Source organism: Artemia franciscana, chromosome 6 (assembly GCF_032884065.1).
Source record: "Artemia franciscana chromosome 6, ASM3288406v1, whole genome shotgun sequence".
Lineage (NCBI taxonomy): Eukaryota > Metazoa > Arthropoda > Branchiopoda > Anostraca > Artemiidae > Artemia > Artemia franciscana.
In genome coordinates, this window is record NC_088868.1 from 10,781,896 (window position 1) to 10,801,950 (window position 20,055).

General features: G+C 35.5%; 1 protein-coding gene across 5 annotated transcripts in view; it reads left to right on the forward strand.

The window, feature by feature from the left end:
- LOC136028031 (zinc finger protein 3-like) overlaps positions 1-20,055 on the forward strand; it is a 50,222-nt gene that overhangs the window by 9,239 nt on the left and 20,928 nt on the right. For 2 of the 5 annotated variants that reach the window (XM_065705606.1, XM_065705605.1), the window contains exon 1: positions 2,801-2,893. The exons of 2 other annotated variants lie outside the window; for them this stretch is intronic. The gene's annotated coding sequence lies outside the window, so the exon portion shown is untranslated. Of the gene's footprint in view, positions 1-2,800; positions 2,894-20,055 lie in introns of those variants that run through there. One more of the 5 variants, XM_065705609.1, reaches the window with a different exon arrangement.

The window sequence follows — 20,055 nt, forward strand, 5'->3', positions numbered from 1 at the left end:
ATGATCGAGAAACTACGTCTTTAAGGATATAAGGCATGTCACTCCTCCCCCCACAATTATGCAATCGGCCCACTATGCTTTAAAACCAAACCATTAAACTTTAAAGCTAAACTTATGCTTTAACGTTTTTTAAACATTATTTTAAAGTAAATCATACGGCATTTAGTTTATGGTTGCCAATATGACATCTCAGCAATATACCGAGAACGACTGGGGATAATAAGTTGAAACTTTTGAGGATACTACTATTACTACTTCTGCTCTTACAATTCAAATAAATAAAAAGAATTTAAGTGTATCTAAGTATTCAATGAGTATCGATAGAGTATTTTGGGAGTGATATTAAGTTTTTTTTCAGGTCAGCTTCAGAGGCTATAAATTAAATTAACAAGTACTGTTTGTGTAAGGATTAAAAATTGTTGAAAAGTTCTCCAAAACACAAATAGTAACCAATACTATGGATTCTTATTGAAAAAAACTGGAAAGATACAAAATATTTTTTTTCCAGTAAAAAGACTATGTCAATAAAAAACGAACAGAAATCAGTTTAAAAACTTTTTCCAGAAAACAAGTTATTCAACAAAATGTAAAGAGCAACCTTAAGCCAAGAATATGTAAAAAAAAAAGGTAGAATAATCTTCCAAGCATAAAACTACCACAAATCACTATCAATAAATAAATAAAATTCAAAATGAGCAGAAATTAGATTAAACTAGTCAAACTCAAAACGAGCAAACCTTAACACTAGCAAGGCTGATGACCCCTATGTTTTCTCATGACCTGAACACAATTTGCACTTTACTGAAAACAAAACAAGTTTAAAATGTTTTCACTTTTATTACTTTCATAAATAAAAAATTATCAAAAACCTTTAAGGAATAAATGTCAGTATATGTCAATTAAACTGACAATTCTCAGTCATTTTTTTGTTTTTTTGTTTTTTTTTAGTAAATTGCAAATTGTGCTCTGGTATTTAGAAGGTATTGGGAATATTAGTCTTATGATGTTAATTTTTTGCTGGTTTTGAGTTTGACTTGGCTATTTATTGTAATTTCTTTTCGTCTTGAGTTCATTGATAGTAATTTGTGGTAGTTTTACGCTTAAAAGATTATTTGGCTTTAGTTTTGCTCATCCTTGGACTGATGGAGCTCTTTACTTTTCTTTGAAATACTTATTTTCTGGAAAAGTTTTTTTTATTAATCCAAAAGAAAACAACAACTAAACACACAAGATGAAGAAAAAAATGAAACGCTAAAAAACAAAACAAATGCACACAAATCATATTATAAAATGTTTCTGAAACTGCTGTAACTCACTGAACAAAAAACGATTGTCTATAATGCACAAAAAGGTAACGCTCCTTTTTAGAATTTAATGAAAAATTACAAGTTTCCACAACTGAAACTACGTAGCAACATTAAAACTTAAACGAACAGAAATTATTGCGTTTATGAGGGGATTCACCCCTCATCAATACTTCGCTCTTTAAGCTAAAGTTCGAATTTTGTTCTAATTCTATAACAAAGACCCTTGGATCTAAAAGACCGTTTAATCAGAATTAATACCTTTTTAGAAAGTACCGAAAAAACTTCAGCGTAAACAACAAGATATCAACAAGGGGATGAACCCCCTTATATACGTAATAATTTTTGTTACTTTTAAGTTTAAATGCTGCTCCTTACTTTCATTGAAAAAACTAGTTTTTTATTTAAATTATGATAATTTTTTTTAATAATACTGGAAATTCTGGCACGCTTTCTATGGAAAAATTCTCTTACCCCATGAAACAATCCTCCATGAAAGATCCTCCCACGTAAATACAAAAATACGGCACATTTTTGAGGCTCGTCACTTTTTATACGTAAGACTAAACTTGATCTAACTTATGTATTTGTAATTAGCATACAAATCTGATTCTTTTGATGTATCTATTAATATCAAGATTCTACTTTTTAAAGTTTTGGTTACTATTAAGCCGGGTCGTGTCTTATTTACAGTTTGTAACCATGAACTGTTTGATTAGCCTAAAAATGGGTATTCTAAAATACTTCCAGAACTGTTGTTACTCACTGAAAAACAACGAGGGTTGTAGTGCATAAAAGGTAACACTTCTTTTTAGAATCAAGAGATGAATTGGATATTCTCAAAAATTTCAAGAACTACTCTTCAGTTTTGGAAGTATTTTAAAAATATCCCATTCATCCATTGATTGTAAAGGGTAGTGTTGTCTTTTGTGCACTATAGGCAATCCTATTATGCTTTCATTAAGAGCAAGATATACTTATGGTTTCAATCAGCCTTGGAGTAAGGCATTTCATAGCTTCCAAGTACAAAAATAATTTTTTTTATTTCTATTTTGATCTTGACTAGCCTAATGACGTAATATGATTGATGCATCAAAATTATAAAAGAAGTTAAAATTCATGAACTTATGTAATATTTTTAAAAGTTGAATAGATTTTAACCGAAATTCCCAGATAGCTGCGATATTCACATACTTGGCTATGTTTGGATATTGTGTTTGCATGCAAATAACCGCATGGGAAACAAGTGTTAATGAAAAAAGCGTGCCTTACTTTTCGCTTTACCTTTGAGTAGTTCTGTCGTCTTTCTTTTTCTTCAGGCTTTATTTGCACATCGAAAAATCTTTTTGCAAATTGTAAGATTGCAAATAGATTTTTTTTGCAATTAAACTCTCTTATAAATAAGCTCTAAGCTCATGATTTTAATACAATCACAATCGAAAAATATCCAAGAGAAAAACAACTGTAAATCAAACATCTTAATTTTGTCATTGCAACGCTGCCTAACTGCCAATATATTTGAAAATCAGTCCATTTTTGTGAATCAATTTTTACTATTATAACAGACAGGCTGTAATAGGATATTAGAGGTTAGTCCCCATTTGGAGGTGTGGAGTTAGGCAATCCAAATATCTCCCTGAAGAACAGTCAAGGCTGTAGTTCGATTTGTTGAGTTTGTATTAGGCCTACCTTCCTCAACCATTTGTAAAATAAGATAAAAGTTATCCCTCTAGGGTTGTACACATTGTCCTGCTTAACAAGTTTTTTTTACCTAAATAAAGGTTTTGCCAGATACTTACTTTTTAGCAGACTTTGAGGTTTGCCAGGATGTGATTCACTGACATAGCCTAGCCTGTGTGGTTAGATAACTAACAAACTACATTGCAAAATTGTTATTAGCCTATAAAAACTAGGCAGATATCCCAATAAATGACATACATTATTCATAACAGAGACAATTTCATTTTCTAATTTCTATTTATATTAAGTTTTAATGTTGCTCCTTACTTTCAGTTGAAAAAAACTTGTTTTTTAAGAACCAGAGAAAAGATACTTTCCCCTCCAAGAATTTGAATTTGAGGGTCAGTTCAGGATATATGTGTTATGCTAAGAGATACACTAGAAAAGTTTGTTCATCTTATGGTTAGCTTCTCTAGTAAATGTATCACAGTTCATATTAATGATTTACCAATAAAATGAACATACCACTTGATGCCTTTTCTATGCTCTTTACAAATATAGTAATAACAAATTCAAATTTAAGCACTTTTTGAGCTATAAAAAATAGCAAATTCTCCATTAAGCCATCAACCATTGATGATGGTGATACAAACTTTATTGATGTGCTGTGACCTAGTTTAAATTTATCCAACATTTCCTATAGACAGAGTGTTTCTTTTCCAATGTGTTATATACTAGTGGATACAGAAAAAAAACGCTTAACAAAATAATACCATTTTCATCTTATTCTGTTTTTAATTAGACAATCACTTTATTTGTGATAAGAGCCATGTCACTGAATTAATATCGATTATTTTTCAACTGTTTTCTTTGAAGTTGTAATAAGTTTTGTCAATATTATGTCTAAATTGACAGTTAAAAGTGTTGGCGTGTCTGATGAATTGGGAAAAAGACCTGAAAAGCATGTTTGAGAAAGCCCCTCCAAGTCATACTGCTGTATGAAATGCCTAACAGGCCTTGACAAGAGTTCTAAATGTTTGCAGTGCAACTCTTGTAGCAAATGGAAATGTGCTATTTGTTTAAATTTGAATGATGAAGAATTTGCTGCATTGAGCTTGGCTACTAGTAAGCTTGAGTGCACATGGAACTATTCTAAATAACTTACAAGCCCACCAACTCATGCCTCCAGTGTAGCAGACATAATGTCTGCCGTTTCAGCTGCCATGTTGCCATTCCAGACAACTATCACCCAGACACTAACTGAACTGGTCAATAGTACCATGGATACATTGAAAGCAGACTTCAAACTTTTAAACACTTAAGTGGTTACTATTGAACAAAACCTCTCCACGAAGTGTGATGACAAGATTACTCGGTCAATTGCCTGAGAAGAAATCAAATCTGACAGGCCTTGATGAGAGTTCTAAATGTTTACAGTGCAACTCTTGCAGCTAATGGACATGTGCTATTTGTTTATATTTGAATGATGAAGAATTTGCTGCATTGAGCTTGGCTACTAGTAAGCTTGAGTGTGCATGGAACTGTTCTAAATGCCTTACAAGCCCACCAACTCATGCCTCCAGTGTAGCAGACATAACGTCTGCCATTTCAGCCGCCATGTTGCCATTCCAGACAACTATCACCCAGACACTAACTGAACTGGTCAATAGTACCATGGATACATTGAAAGCAGACTTCAAACTTTTAAACACTAAAGTGGTTACTATTGAACAAAACCTCTCCACAAAGTGTGATGAAAAAACTACTTGGTTGATTGCCCAAGAAGAAATCAAATCTGCTAATGTCTCAGCCCTGAGTGCATCCAATATTATACAAATAGTGCAAGCTGAAAAGAATCTTGATAGTCAAAAATTAAATATTGTTGCACTTGGAATACCAGTGTCTGGTGACCCATCTATTTTTATTCAAGATTATTTAATGCAGCAGTATTGCATCAATCCTGGCAAGCTAATTGATGTTAGATATTTGCAATCTTGTCCAAATTCAACCCCAAGCCAACATCCTCCACTGGTAATTTTTACTGTGTCCGATTTTGAGGTTAAGAAAAAGATCCTTCAGAAATCATTTGAGCTCAGAGCAGACATCCAGTTTTGATCCAACCAATCTAGGGAGGATCGCCTTAAACATAGAGAGCTTGTTCAGCAACTGAAAGAGAGAACAGTGTTAGGTGGAAAAAATCTTGTAATCAGGAACTTGGAAATCATCTTAAAAAACGACGCAGACCTGCTAGGACTGCAGTTCCACAGCAGGGGATGATTTTGGATTAAGTTGTATTGTTTCTCATCTGGACAGACAAGAGTCACCAGATGAGAGTGTAAATAGTTTGTTTGTTTCAGTTGATGATGATGTTTCATGTATTAATGAGTTGTCCTCAAGTAGTTCCCATTTTTTCAGTGCTAATTCAACAGTTTCTTCTGATGCTTCATCAACTGAGCCTCTTTCTGCTGGTGTTTTTTTGCTAATAAATCATCTCTGCACAGTGCAACCAAAAGTGCAACTTGTCATGCAAATGATATTGGAAAATTAAGGATTCTTAGTGCAAATGCTGATGGCCTCTTCAACAAGGTTCCAGAACTCCATCTCTGCCTAGCAAAAGAAATAGTTGATATTGCAGCCATATCTGAGATATGCCCCAAAAATGTGAAACAGCCTCTTACAGCCCAAGCACTTGAAATCAGTGGATACCAACTCATATCTAACATTGAGTCCGATGCCTACAGGAGAGGTGTTGGAATATATGTAAAAAGTAGTTTCAAGGTAAGCACTTTGATTCCTTCTTCCCATTGCTGTGTTTGGGTTGAGAATGTCTGGGTTAGACTGCAGTGTGGTAATTCTACAATGGTGGTCAGAGTGGTTTATTGTAGTCCTAATACTCCCTCTTGCCTTGAATCAGAACAGTATCTTGCTAATATCATTTCTGATATTATCAAAGACACTTGCAACCAACATGTGGTGATTCTTGGAGACTTCAATTTTCCTGATTATGACTAGGTTGATGGTTCTGGTTTTTCAGCCAAAGAACAGGAATCTCCATTTCTTACTTGTCTGTCTGAATATTTGCTGTTCCAAACTGTTGACCAACTTACACGGTATAGAGATGGTCAAGCATCCAACATACTGGACCTAGTTATTCTTAATAATCCAGATTTGTGGACTAAAAATGAATTTCTTGCCCCTATTGGTAACAGTGATCATGCTGCTATCTCCACAGAATTGCGCTTATCTACTACTCAACCTCTTCCTAAACAACACAAAGTTATTGATTACAGGCGTATCTCTGAGAGACTTGCTGACTTTGATTGGAATACCATATTCACTTCAGATATTGAAGAATCTTGGCAGAAATTAAAAGCTGTATTGCTAGTTTTTGAAAAAGCTCACACTAGAGCATTTTGGAGGAGATAGGCAAAAACAATACCTTTCATGACTTGTCTAACTAGCAAACTACTGAATAGGAAGAATCGAACCTGGAAACACTTTAAAAAAAGAAAACAGATGCAAACTATCAGAAGTATCAAAAGGCTCGGAATGAGGCCACCAATTCCATCAAACAACTGAAGAAAAGACATGAAGAAAGGTTAGCTGAAAATATAAAAAATAATCCCAAGCTGTTTTGGCAGTATGCTTCTGTTAAATGTCAAAATAGGCACTCTGTCCCTGATTTGGCTCATCATGGTCAGACAGTTTCAGACCCAGCTTTTAAAAGACCCGGCTCAACCAATGCCACCTCTTGAGCTGACTGAGGAGTCTGTTATGAAACAGCTAGCTTTGTTGGATGTAAATAAATCTGCAGGGCCAGATGGCCTCCACCCCTGTCTCTTGCATAAGTGCAGAATAGAAATAGTATACCCACTTTCAAAGATCATTAGACTATCTCTTGATAGCTCAAAGCTTCCTGCTGAGTGGAAAGTGGCATATATTACCCCCATTCACAAAAAGGGAAGGAAAGATTCTGTGGAAAATTACCGGCCTATTAGTATTACCTCTGTTGTTGTTAAGCTTCTTGAACGTATTGTCAACAAAGCAGTTATTGAGCATCTTGATTGGAATAATCTTCTGAACAGCTCTCAACATGGTTTCCAATGCAACAGATCAGTTGACACTAATCTGCTTGTGTCATATGACTATATTACAAAACTACTGGAGTTGGGAATCCCTGTTGACATGATCCTTCTTGATTTTTCAAAAGCATTTGACAAAGTTTGTCATAGGAGACTTGAGCTTAAGCTACAATCTATTGGTTTGGAGGAAAAAATTCTTAAATAGATCCTGGATTTCTTGAGGAATCGTGTTCAGCATGTAAGACTGTTTGATGCAGATGGCAATTCTATTCTCCTCTCAGAATGTTATCAGTGGGGTTCCACAGGGTAGTGTTCTTGGCCCCACCATGTTCAATATTTTCATAAATGATGCTCCTCTAGCGCTTAAAAGCAGAATGATGTTACATGCTGATGATTCCAAGGTAATTGGTCCAGCTAGCACTCTTGAAGATACTTCCCAACTTCAAAATGACCTTCATCCCCTTAGCGTGTGGGCGAAAATTTTGGCTACTCACTTTCAATGTGTCAAAATGTCATGTTTTACACTTTGGGCACAAGAATATCAATACAACTTACTCTCTTTACGGTCAGCTCCTTTCTCCAGTGTTGGAAGAACATGACCTAGGAGTAATTGTTGACAATGATCTTAAATTTAGCACTCATGCAAAGAAGGCAGCAGCATCAGCTAGCTCATCACTAGGGCTCTTAAAAAGAACAATTTCCTCCCGTTCTCCAAAAATTCTGAGCCTTTTGTATAAAGGACTTGTTTGGCCAAGGCTTGAGACAGGCATGGTCCTTGCATCCCCCGTTTTCAAAAAAGATGTGAAAATTCTTGAAGATGTCCAGAGAAGAGCCACTTAGATGGTGAGTGGACTGCATGAGCTCCCTTACCCTACAAGGCTATGCAAGCTGAAACTCCCAACTCTGGTTTATAGAAGAAGACGGGGTGATGCCATTCTGGTTCATAAACTTATTAATTCCAAGGCAGTTCCTGGTCTTCTTCCTCTGGCGTCTCAGGATTCTTGTACAAGGGGACATAACTTGAAGTTATCCAGGCATTTCTCCTCAAAGCGGCAATGCGCCCATTTTCTTACCAACCGTGTTGCTAACCTCTGGAACAAATTACTGCCAGATACCGTTGCTGCCCAAACCACAGACAGCTTTAAAAACCATCTTGACAACGAATGGTAAAAAAAAGAATGGAAGTATAACTGGGAAGCACTTGAATCAGCAACATCAAACCACTAGTCAAGTGTATGTATTCAACTATGTGTCATGTGTTATCAACTCTGGAGTTTCTACAAGGAAAAATCCTTATATTGCTCCAAGCTGCAATTTAAGGTAATTAAAGCATGATTTATCTGTTGTTTTCAAAAAAATAATACCATGTTATCTCAGTGCTGTTTTCTTGGTCATTTTCAACAAAATAATAATACATTTTCTAAATGCCAAAATTATTTATAGTTAGGTTAGGCTGGGTTAGGTCAAAAAGTGCATAAATTTGAATTTGCAATAGAATCAATGATTATATTTGTAAAGAGCATAAAAAAGGCATCAAATGGTATGTTCACTTTATTGGTAAGTCAGTTATATGAACTATGATACATTAACTCCTTCTCCTAAGTAAGGCAAGATTTATTTGCAACATTCCAGCCTGATTATATAATGTGTTTGTTTTACAAAATTTTCTCTGCAGTCTATCTGTTTTGGGATTGTTTAATACAAACTGAGAAGGAAAGCTGTATAGCCTACAAATCGTTTTAAATTTGCTTAGGCTTACACCATGGTCCAAAAACCAGTATTTGGTCAGTAGATTTTAATACCTGGGGTAAAATTGGTGCAAACAGTATTACTGGCTTTCATATAAAGTGAATATACCACTCAATGCCTTGTTTTATGCTCTTTACAAATATAATAATTGCTTCTACTGCAAATTCAGATTTAAGCACTTTGTGACCTCTTGATCTCTTAAAAATGACCTATATATAGGGTCATTACAAATCTGTAATAGTTTAGAAACAAATTTGGGCTATATATTTGCACATCAGGGGGGTGGGGATAAAGCATAGCATATATTAAATACATAAACTAACCATTGCTTTATTTTTTTGTTTTATGTGTTTATGTGTTTTTTAATGAGAAGAGAAATACCAGTGCAACAGCACAAACACATAAAAAATACAGCAATGGTTAGTTTACGTATTTAATATATGCTATGCTTAACCCCCCCCCCCCTGATAGGCAAATATATAGCCTAAATTTGTTTCTAACTATTACAGATTTGTAATGACCCCATATATAGGTCATTTTTTAGAGGTCAAAAAGTGCTTAAATCTGAATTTGCGTTAGAATTGATTATTATATTTGTAAACAGCATTAAAAAAGGCATCGAGTGGTATATTCACTTTACATGAAAGCCAGTAATACTGTTTGCACCAATTTTACCATACCTGGCTTTGGCAGTTCTTATCAGAGTAGTGAATTTCCAAAAAAAAAATCCCAACTCTTGGTCATCCTTGGATAATTCTTCAGGGATAACTTTGAGATGAATATTTATTTGAATGCCAATATTGAGTTAACCTGTGTGCTATATACATCCATGTTAAATTGGGTTCTGTAGTTTGTCTTTTTCATTTTAAAACTTTTTTTTATGCTTTGCTACCTATTTTATTCTTTCAGCTTTGGCTTGTAATAAATTTATATTTCATCATATATCCAGTTTATTATATCATATATCATGTAGCCAGCACTTTACCCTCATTAAAGATAATTCTTAGACACCTTTCAAACAGTTCATGGTAACGAACTGTAGTAAGGAGCGACCCGGCTCAATAGTAACCAAAACTCTAAAAATTGAATTTCGATATCAATAGCTACACCAAAAGAATGGCATTTTAATGCTGATTTTAAATATATAAGTTTCATCAAGTTTAGTCTTACCCATCAAAAGTTACGAGCCTGAGAAAATTTGCCTTATTTAAGAAAATAGGGGGAAACACCCCCTAAAAGTCATAGAATCTTAACGAAAATCACACCATCAGATTTAGCGTATCAGAGAACACTACTGTAGAAGTTTCAAGCTCCTATCTACAAAAATGTGGAATTTTGTATTTTTTGCCAGAAGACAAATCATGGGTGTGTGTTTATTTATTTTTATTTTTTTTTATTTTTTTTTTCCTTTTCCCAGGGGTAATCGTATAGACCAAGTGGTCCTAGAATGTCGCAAGAGGGCTCATTCTAACGGAAATGAAAAGTTCTAGTGCCCTTTTTAAGTGACCAAAAAAATTGGAGGGCATCTAGGCCCCCTCCCACGGTCATTTTTTCCCAAAGTCAACGGATCAAAATTTTGAGATAGCCATTTTGTTCAGCATAGTCGAAAACCATAATAACTGTATTTGGGGATGATTTACTCCCCCACAATCCCTGGGGGAGGGGCTGCAAGTTACAAACTTTGACCAGTGTTTACATATAGTAATGGTTATTGGGAAGTGTACAGACGTTTTCAGGGGGATTTATTTTGTTTGGGGGGTGGGGCTGAGGGAAGGGGGCTATGTTGGAGGATCTTTCTTTGGAGGAATCTGTCATGGGGGAAGAAAAATTCAAGGAAAGGGGCGCATGATTTTCTAGCATTACTATAAGAAAACAATGAAAAATAAACATGAAAACGTTTTTTCAAATGAAAGGAAGGAGTTGTGTTGAAACTTAAAACGAACAGAGATTATAACGCATATGAGGGGTTCTAAAAATACTTTAGCATAAAGAGCGAGGTATTTAGGAGGAGACAAATACCTTGCTATTTATGCTAAAGTATTTTTAGTAATTTCAACTATTTATTCTACGGCCTCTCTGATTCAGGGGTTGGGACAAAACTTAAGATTTAGTGTAAAGAGCGAGGTATTAACGAGGATACAAACCCCCTTGTATACATAATAAAAATATAAGATTATGAAAGTTTGTTATGTAAGTTGCTAATTTATAAGTTACGTATATTTTTTACTAATAAAAACGTTCGTTAAAAATTAGAAGTTCTAGTTGCCTTTTTAAGCAACCGAAAAATTGGAGGGCAACTAGGCCTCCTTCTCCACCCCTTATTTCTCAAAATCGTCTGATCAAAACTAAGAGAAAGCCATTTAGCCAAAAAAAGAATTAATATACAAATTTCATTTTAATAATTTATGTGCGGAGAGCCAAAACCAAACATGCATTAATTCAAAAACGTTCAGAAATTAAATAAAAAAAACTAATTTTTTAGCTGAAAGTAAGGAGCGACATTAAAACTTAAAACGAACAGAAATTACTCCGTATATAAAATGGGTCGTCCCCTCCACAATCCTTAGCTCTTTACGCTAAAGTTTGACTCTTTTGCCACAATTCTACTTTTTAAAAAAATTAAAAGCTTTAGCGTAAAGAGCGAGGGATTGCAGAGGGGACAACCCATTTTATATACGGAGTAATTTCTTTTCGTTTTAAGTTTTAATGTCGCTCCTTACTTTCAGCTAAAGAAATTAGTTTTTGTTTATTTAATTATGGACAGTGTCTATTCTGTCAGACATTTCAATAGAAATGCCAAGATGCCAAACAGGACAAGGTTACTTGAGGGTTGGGCATAAAAATGAGAGGAAAATCCCCAAAAAATACAGTTGAGGGCATTTAACTTTTTAAGGAGGGAAAATAAAGCATTTGCATGTTTCAAAATATTGTTAATATGGCAATCCCATTTTAAGTTCCTTGATATGGTAACACCAAATAATTTCATAATGATGACAAATATTTCAGGGAGGATTAGGCTAGAGAAAAAGGCGGAGTTTTAAGGAAATTAAGTGTTAAAACTGTTGATTTTAAAGGGTTGACTCTCATATCATTATTACAGCTTTGTTTGATATTGATTCCAAGATGTCCATTGGGCTGCTTTTTAACTTTTTGAAACATATCTCTATGGCAGTTAGATCATCAACAAATTTCCATCTATCTATGAAATTAGCAACAAGTTGTTTATTATTGCAAAAAATAAAATTGGGCCTAAGAGGGTTGCCTGGGGCATTCTGCTGTAGATTAGGAGGGGACCAGAACAAACATTCAGGTATTTGATAAATTGCACAAAACATTTACTGATAATGATAGCAATTTAAGCAAAACTATCCATTTGATCATGGTTTGGCAACCTTTCATTGTAAAAGAGCCCAGGTTTTATGTGGGGTATTACATAGACCACATTTGGGTCACATGTCATTACCATAAAATTTATTATTTTAGGTATACCATAATGATTAGACTTAAGTTTATTTTAATCAAAACAGGAGAAAGCCATAGGGTTGTTGCAATATAAATACAAGAAATGACAGCTTAACAGCAACACTGCAAAACACCAAAAAAAAAAAAAAAATCAAAATCAAAAAATATTCTTCAGTAAAAACACCTATATAACTAACTTTATTACAGAAACTGTTTTTTTTATATTACTGAGTTTGAACAAGAAAGTTTTTTTGCTTGGTTAATAAAGCTACATTGACCTATTTTCTTGTGCACTTGGGGCTTATACAGTTTACATAAGTTTTGTCAAGTGGCTGAGTAATGACTAAGCTTGAAGAAATCAGCCCAGTCCACATTATCAACACTCTTAATCATAGGAAATGTATTAATCTGATCAATCCTACTTACTGAATCTGCAGATGAAACAGGTGTATCACCAAGAAAATAATGATAAGTCAACCTTTTCGAAAAGTAGCAAAGAACAAAACATTTTTGATAGTCAACGAACATGGAGTTCAATTTATGCAAATAATTTAGGGATTCAGATCCTCTTGAATAAGGGTGACATCTACTGGGGAGGTGATACTTTTATACAGTTTTGTCCACAAACAGTTTGAAAAGGGAATGATAAATTATTCCAGGCAAATTATTGACAAACAAACAAAATAACACAGGACCCAAACAACTGCCTTGCAGCACACCACTCAAAATCAGACTCACGCTTGAAAGTGCACTACCAGCTATAATGTGCTGGGAAAAGCCTGATAAGTAATCTGTAATCCATGCTAAAATTCTGCTGCCTAGCTCATACTTTTCACATTTTTCAAGCAACAAACTAACTGAAACTTTGTCAAATGCTTTGCTGAAGTTTATGTACAAGCAATGAAACTTTAAACCAAAGTCAGCCATATTTTGGAAATCTTTTATAGCTTCTAGCAACCGTGTATTGCATGACCGTTTTTTTTAAACCATTTTGTGATAGATGCTCATCATGATGTGATGGACTTAAGTTCTCATCTAGCATCTGACCTGTCATCACCTTGAGATTTATGTTTCAGGCTGTTAACCTCTCAGTGTAAAAAATAAATAAATAGAAGAAATGGTTATGATTAGACAAAGACTAGGCTGTCCTGAATGCAGACTAAGAGTGTTTTCCAACTCAGTTAAATGTGAAGGGGCAATTGTTTATTTCATGCAGGAACTGAAAAGTATGCAAAAATTGATGCAGCTAATTTGACTCATAGATGGTTGTGTCCTGATTGTTCCTCAAAGAATTCTTCAATCTTACAGGTAAACTGTTTAAATTCACCTGTTCTACCTTCTCCTTGTACCACCTATTCTCCCAATTCAAGAGCTAGAATGCCTGCTACCGTCAAAGAACTTAATGTTGAATCACTGTTGCCCCTCCTGTCACAGAAGAAGATTCCATCTTCCCAATGCCTCCATCATGAAGAGATATTTCCCCACCTGGAAGCCTCCAGTCAGACTGAGGGCAATGCTACTCTTTTTGTTGACCCTTCTTTTATTTGTTGTATGACTACTATTAACTTGCACCCTGACTCAAGTGATGTATCAGTTCAGACTGAACCCTTCTCCACTCTTCCAATCAATCAGACAAATCAACATATCAGAATCTGCTTCTTAGGTATTCTGGGTTTCAAAGCAAAATTTGCTCTATGAAACCCAACTGCCTCAAACCAGAGTTTGCATTGTTGGAACTAAAAAACAAGCTAGAAGAGGCTTTTAAACAAATTTTGAGAATTATTTTTCACCCCCTGTCTACAATACAATGTATTGATATTCCTTCCCAACTGGATATTCTTGGACCCCCTTTCTTTCTACTCAGCAAAACAAAGGCAAATCCAAAAAATAATTCCATCAATCAAGTAGAGGTCAAAAGTCCAGAAAATAATGCTAGTGATCAGATCTGTCAGGTCAAAAATAATGAAAATTCTTCAATTATTGCATCATTGCAGTGACCTTGCTAACCCTATTACAGACATGTAATATTGTTTTGAAAAAAGCGAAGTGAATAATGTGATGAATGAGAATGACCTTTTGTCTACATGAATGTGCAAAAATGATTTTGGCTGGTTCATGCAAAATAGGAGATGAATGTATTTATAGACATGATAATTGTCATGTAATTTCGCGAAAATTCAGAGACAATTTTGTATTCACATTTGTGCTTCAACCAAGCTCCAGCAAAAAAGTGATAATAGAGTTTAGGAAAATTATAGAAGAATGAGCAGGAAGAAAAAAAATGTGATATTTAAACATTTTAATCAAAGCCGCTGTAAATTTTGTAAGATGTGCAAGTTTTTACATATGTGTTGGAAATTTATTTCAGTATTTGTAGTTCTGTTAAGTGCAGTTTTGAACGTGTAGAGCTTTGTCCAGTTGTAGCTTGCAGTGATAAATATTGTAGTTTTGCTCATGCATCACCAGTAGCTGAGGTTAAGTGTCCTCCCTTGGGCCCTGTTCCAGTGTCCTTGTCCAGAGATAAAAATTGTGAGAGCCACTCATCTCCCCTCTGCCATCCTTTTTAGTGCAGTGCACCCAAGCAAGAATCTCTCATTGAAGTTCATTGGACACAGCTCAACAATTAATAAACCCTTCCTGGGGATGAACTCCCCTCACCTTCCTGCATATAGAAGTCTTATTTCCTGCCCCCTTACAGTATGCTGCTGTATACCCTCCCTACTCTGATGCAAGCCAGCAATTTCTTGACAGACCTGAATCACTATTCCCATCATGGTAGTTACTAGATAACAGCCGTTCGACAGATCATCTCCATTCCACTGCAATTCCCAACCAAGCTAATAGTATCCCTGTTGCAAAAGTTTGATCTCCTTCCCCATACCCAGGCTCCTCCTACTCCCTTCTGGCTCCTACAATTCACAAACAAACAACTGCATGTGCTTTAGTAACCATTTTACTTTTCCTAAGTTCCTTGTTAGGAATGCTGAAAGCTAGAATTTTGACAAATTGACCAAACTAGAGACCCTCTCTCAATTACACAAATTTGATGTAATTACTGTAACAGATGTCTAGGCACAGAACCCTGACCTTTTAAAAATCAATAACTACTCTCAATTCATAAAACCTCGTCCTCATGATCAATCCCTAGGTAAAAAGGTAGGCAGAATATTATTATTTGTAGGTAACTATCTCTTCCCTAAATTAACTCATACTCCCAACCTTTCAGATTATGATGAAATCATTTGGGTAAGTGGGAGACCCAAAGTCCTGCCTTGCCCTTTTAATTTGCTTGTTTTTTTGCTGCTTTTATTATTCCCCAAATCAAAACGCTGCACAAAGACAGCAGTTTTTCCAGCAACTACATAGTAGTGCTGACTTTGTCCTCTGCGAATTCTTAAATGCTGGTATTTTCCTAGTAGGTTATGCTAATGACCTAAAGTTAATTTCACTTTGTAGTTCCCTTAATTTGAAACCGATATTTCAAATACCAACAACTAAATGAAATGCTACTCATGATCTGATTTATACAAATATGCACACTTTCTATAGCTCACCTGCTCCCTTGCCTCCTTTAGGAGAAGCTACCATTTTCGTTTATTAATGAAGCCTCTTTCCAGCTTCAATCATACTTTTCTGCTACCCAGTTCTCTTATCATCGAATTTTCAATGAAGGATCTTTGGATTCGAGTTTGGATCTTTGGATTACTAATGAAAACTGACCAGCTCTTAAGGGGAATAATGACATTAATTTTAAAGTGTCTTACTTCCAAAATCTACCAAATACTTAGAATCCTTCCCTGAGAAAAAATTAAAATCGTGTTATAATGACAAACCTTACATTACTAGTCAGTTATAAAATCTAATTAGGCTTGAAATAAATCTTTTCAGAAATGTAAAACGTCTGAAGCTAACTCACTGCATAAACATATAAAATAAGAAATACTTAAATCTGCTTCTGCATATTACAAATGTAAAGTCCCCTTAGATGTCGAGGCACAAATTAAAACATTAAAAAGTGCAGCCCCTGTCGACTAAACATCCTGATTGTACTAATTAAAGCCTTTGGAGACATTCTATTGGAACCTTTGTCCATACTTCTTAATGAAATTACTTCTACTGGTAAGTTCCCTGATTGTTGGATTTTTATTATTCCCGTAAAAAAAGAAGGGCAGCAAACAAGATTTTGCTGGTGTCCAGCCCATTACTCTTATTTCGTTTTTTTTTCAAGTTATATGAAAGCTTTTTAGCTGATTGGTTGAAAGTAAAAATAATTCCAAATGTTGCTCACCTATCTTGTTCACCTTTTGGACCCTATATGTAACAAACTTGAAAAACCCAATACCTAGCTCAATGTTATTCTAGTTGACTTAGAAAAAGCTTTTGATTTAATTAACCATAACACATTAGTAGAAAAAAAAACTAACCAATGGCTTTCTAGTTGACCCCTATTTAATAAGAATAATTTTGTCCTTCCTTTCTAATAGAACAAGTCATCAAATACCAGAATATATATTTAGATCTCCTGCTGATTTATAATGTTGTGGCCTAGGGAACCCTCTTAGGCCTAATTTTATTTCTTACCTTGGACCTTAGTTCTTCCAGAGCCATCGGTGGCGCATAGGGTGTCGACAAATCCTCTCCATTCGTCTTGCATTGGTGCTGCAGCGATGACGTCTTCCCATTCAGGTATTAGTGAGGTGCCGGCCGTTCTCAGATCTTGGTCATATGTTCGTTTCAATGTACTTTTGGGGCGGCCTCTCTTTCTTCTACCGTCTGGCTTCCATTCATAGGTTGTTTGAGGAAGGCGGCTCTCTTCCATACGAAGAACGTGTCCTAGGTATGTCCATCGCCTTCTTTTCAGCAACTCGATGACTGGAGGTTGACCTGTTTTTCTGCATTTGTAATTTTTTGTTGCCAGCTTGTATTCAACATTCTTCTGAGGCTCATATTTTCAGAAGCAAGGATCCTTTTTCAAGCTGGGTGTTTATTTTCCAACATTACTTGCGTAAAGGAGAATTGAGAGTATATTGCTGTTGAAGAGTCGTGGCTTAGGGAACCCTCTTAGGCCCAATCTTATTTCTTACCATGATAAAAAGTCTTGGTGTTGATTTTCCGGGTAGATGGAAATTCGTTGACGATTTAAATGCCTTAGATACATGTTTCAAAATCTATAAAGTAACCCAATGTACATCTTGGAATCAATATCAGATGAAGCTGTTGCTAGTGATATGAGAGTCAACCCTTTTAAGTCAACTGTTATAACAACTCGTTTCCTTAAAACTCCCCCCTCTTTCTCTGTTCCAATCCCCCCTGAAATGTCTGTTAATAATATGAATATACTGGGTGCATCTCAAACAGCTTAAAATAAGATGACCACATTAATGATTTCTTAAAACGTACAAATACTATATTTTCTCTCCTCAAGCTTCTTAATAAATTTAAATGTCCTAGAATGGATTGTTTGAGGATTTTTTACTCTTTTGTATGTCCTACCCTTTAATACGCTTGTCCTGTGTGGCATCCTGGCACCTCCAATGAATTGTTGGACAGAATAGAGGCAGTTCAAAAAAGGTGCCTAAGAATTATCTTCAATGAGAGTAAAGTGCCTTACATTTCCCCTTATTTGGAGAGCTAATCTTGTGACCCTTAAGGGAAGGAGAGCAAAATTGTCTTGCGTTTTTCCCACAATGCTGCGCATAACCCTCGTGCTACTTCTCTTTTCCCTAGTGAACATTTACCCCCCCCCCCTCCTCCCTCTGGAACTCGCCTCCCTATGTTCTGTTTCACGAAACATCCCCCTTCTTGCCTCAATAAGAGTTTCCACTGAAAGATATAGAAGAGTGTTCATCCCTCACGTAGTTGAAATTTTAAATCAATACCCCCCTGTCCCTTCTCACTCCACTTTTATCTTTTAGTTTTAGTGTTTATTATGCAATTACGAACTGTGTAATTCTTGCTAGCTAGACTTTTGTTTAAATTTGTTTTTCCTGTTTTAATTTTATGAGTTGTTATTGTTTGACTTTTTGTTCATTACAGTTTTATCATTTTGTACTGACACTAAGGTGCGAATTCGGCCCTTTTGGGCTTGTGATAGCCGCTTTGTTGAAATAAATCTTATCTTAAGTAATCCTGTATCCAATATACAACAATCTGTTCAAGACCTCTTGAAAAATTTAGGTGTTTGAAATTGGACAATAATTTACAAATTGGGACTTAGATCCTCCTTTATGGACTGTTTCTACAACTGTTTTTTCCACGCTAAGGGACATTTACCACTCAATCGACAATGGCTAAACAAAAACGCAAGAGATTCAGCTAAACACATGGCTGTCATTCAAAGAGAAGTGTTAAAAATACCATCTATATCTGGAGCTTTATCAATGGAAAGGCCATGATAGTTTCTTAAAACCTACTTTGAAGAAATATCAGTCATCAAAGGGCACTTTAACTACTGAAACAAATTTGGCAAAATGGGGCGGTCTGTATGCTTGAACATCATTCAAATTCAAAAAAAATGATGAAAACACAAGTGCAACCAAATCCATTTTTGTCTAGTTATCTAGAATGGTATCTGTCTTATAATTATTAATTTGTAGAATCTCGTTGCCTTTAACCCTCTCTTTGCGCTTATCATTTTCCTATGAGCTATTTTTGTCTGGACCTGCCTCGGACTGGGGCTAGGTTCAGACATGACTGGGGCAGCTCCAGACACCATTTTTTCTCATACTCAGGAGTGGGACAAGTTTTATTTTGCTTTTATTTGAGATATATAGTAAAATTTGGCAGTAAAAAGGTAAAAAAGTTAAACCTTCTAGCAAATGGCTCTGGATACTGCCCAGATTTACCCGAAACATCATTGCTGAAGCAATCTGACAAGTACCTCCAATAATTGTTGGACATGGTAGTTTCAGCTTCACATCTCTAATATTAACAGGAGCAATATCACCCACATCTGGAAAAATGAACTTCAGGCCGCTGCCTAACTTCTTCCTTGCAAACTTGATCTTGAGCTCAGCCTTCTCCATCTTGAGGACAAGTCCAACATAAATGATGAACAAGTTTTTGTTCTCAAACTTAATTGAGGCAGAATCCTCTGGAAGACCTGTCTATAGATCAACAGGCTCTTCACCCAAGTGTAAACTATCATCCGAGTCACTTTCATCCTGATATTTTGTTACTGCTGGGTGTAAATTGGATTTGTTTTCTTCCAGAATAGGTTTTAAAGACTTCTTGTTTTTTTTTGCTGACCTTTTCCCCTTCCCAAATCTGCCTCTTCCTTGTTCCTTTCTCCTTTAGCTTGTCTTGCTTTGCTTTTGAAGCTACTTCAATTGCGTCCTTTTCAGGAGTATCTGTGAATACCTTTAAAGCCCCTTTCTTGCAGCCTATACTGTTGTTCTTGAGGGCTGAAGCTTTCGGATATAGTCTAATGTTTTTTGCTGATTTGGGCATTTTTTTTTGCTGATCCAAGAGGTAAAGTGGATGTTTAGTCTGTAATGTCATTTTAGGGACCTACAGCTGAATACTGTTGCAATATATCACTCACAGATGTCAAAACAAAAGAGTCAGGGCTCGCAGTTGTCACTTCTAGTGATGAAAGCTAACTGATGCAGCATAGAAATCTTTGTCACTAAATGCAGTTGTGCTGAATTTCCAAATACCAGGCTTAGAGAAAGCAGATGTGATGCTCTGCATGGTAAAACCTGCTGGATATTCCTTACCGACTAACTGACCTATGTTGGTAATTTGGATTCTTTGTAATGGGTGACTGGTCATCCAGT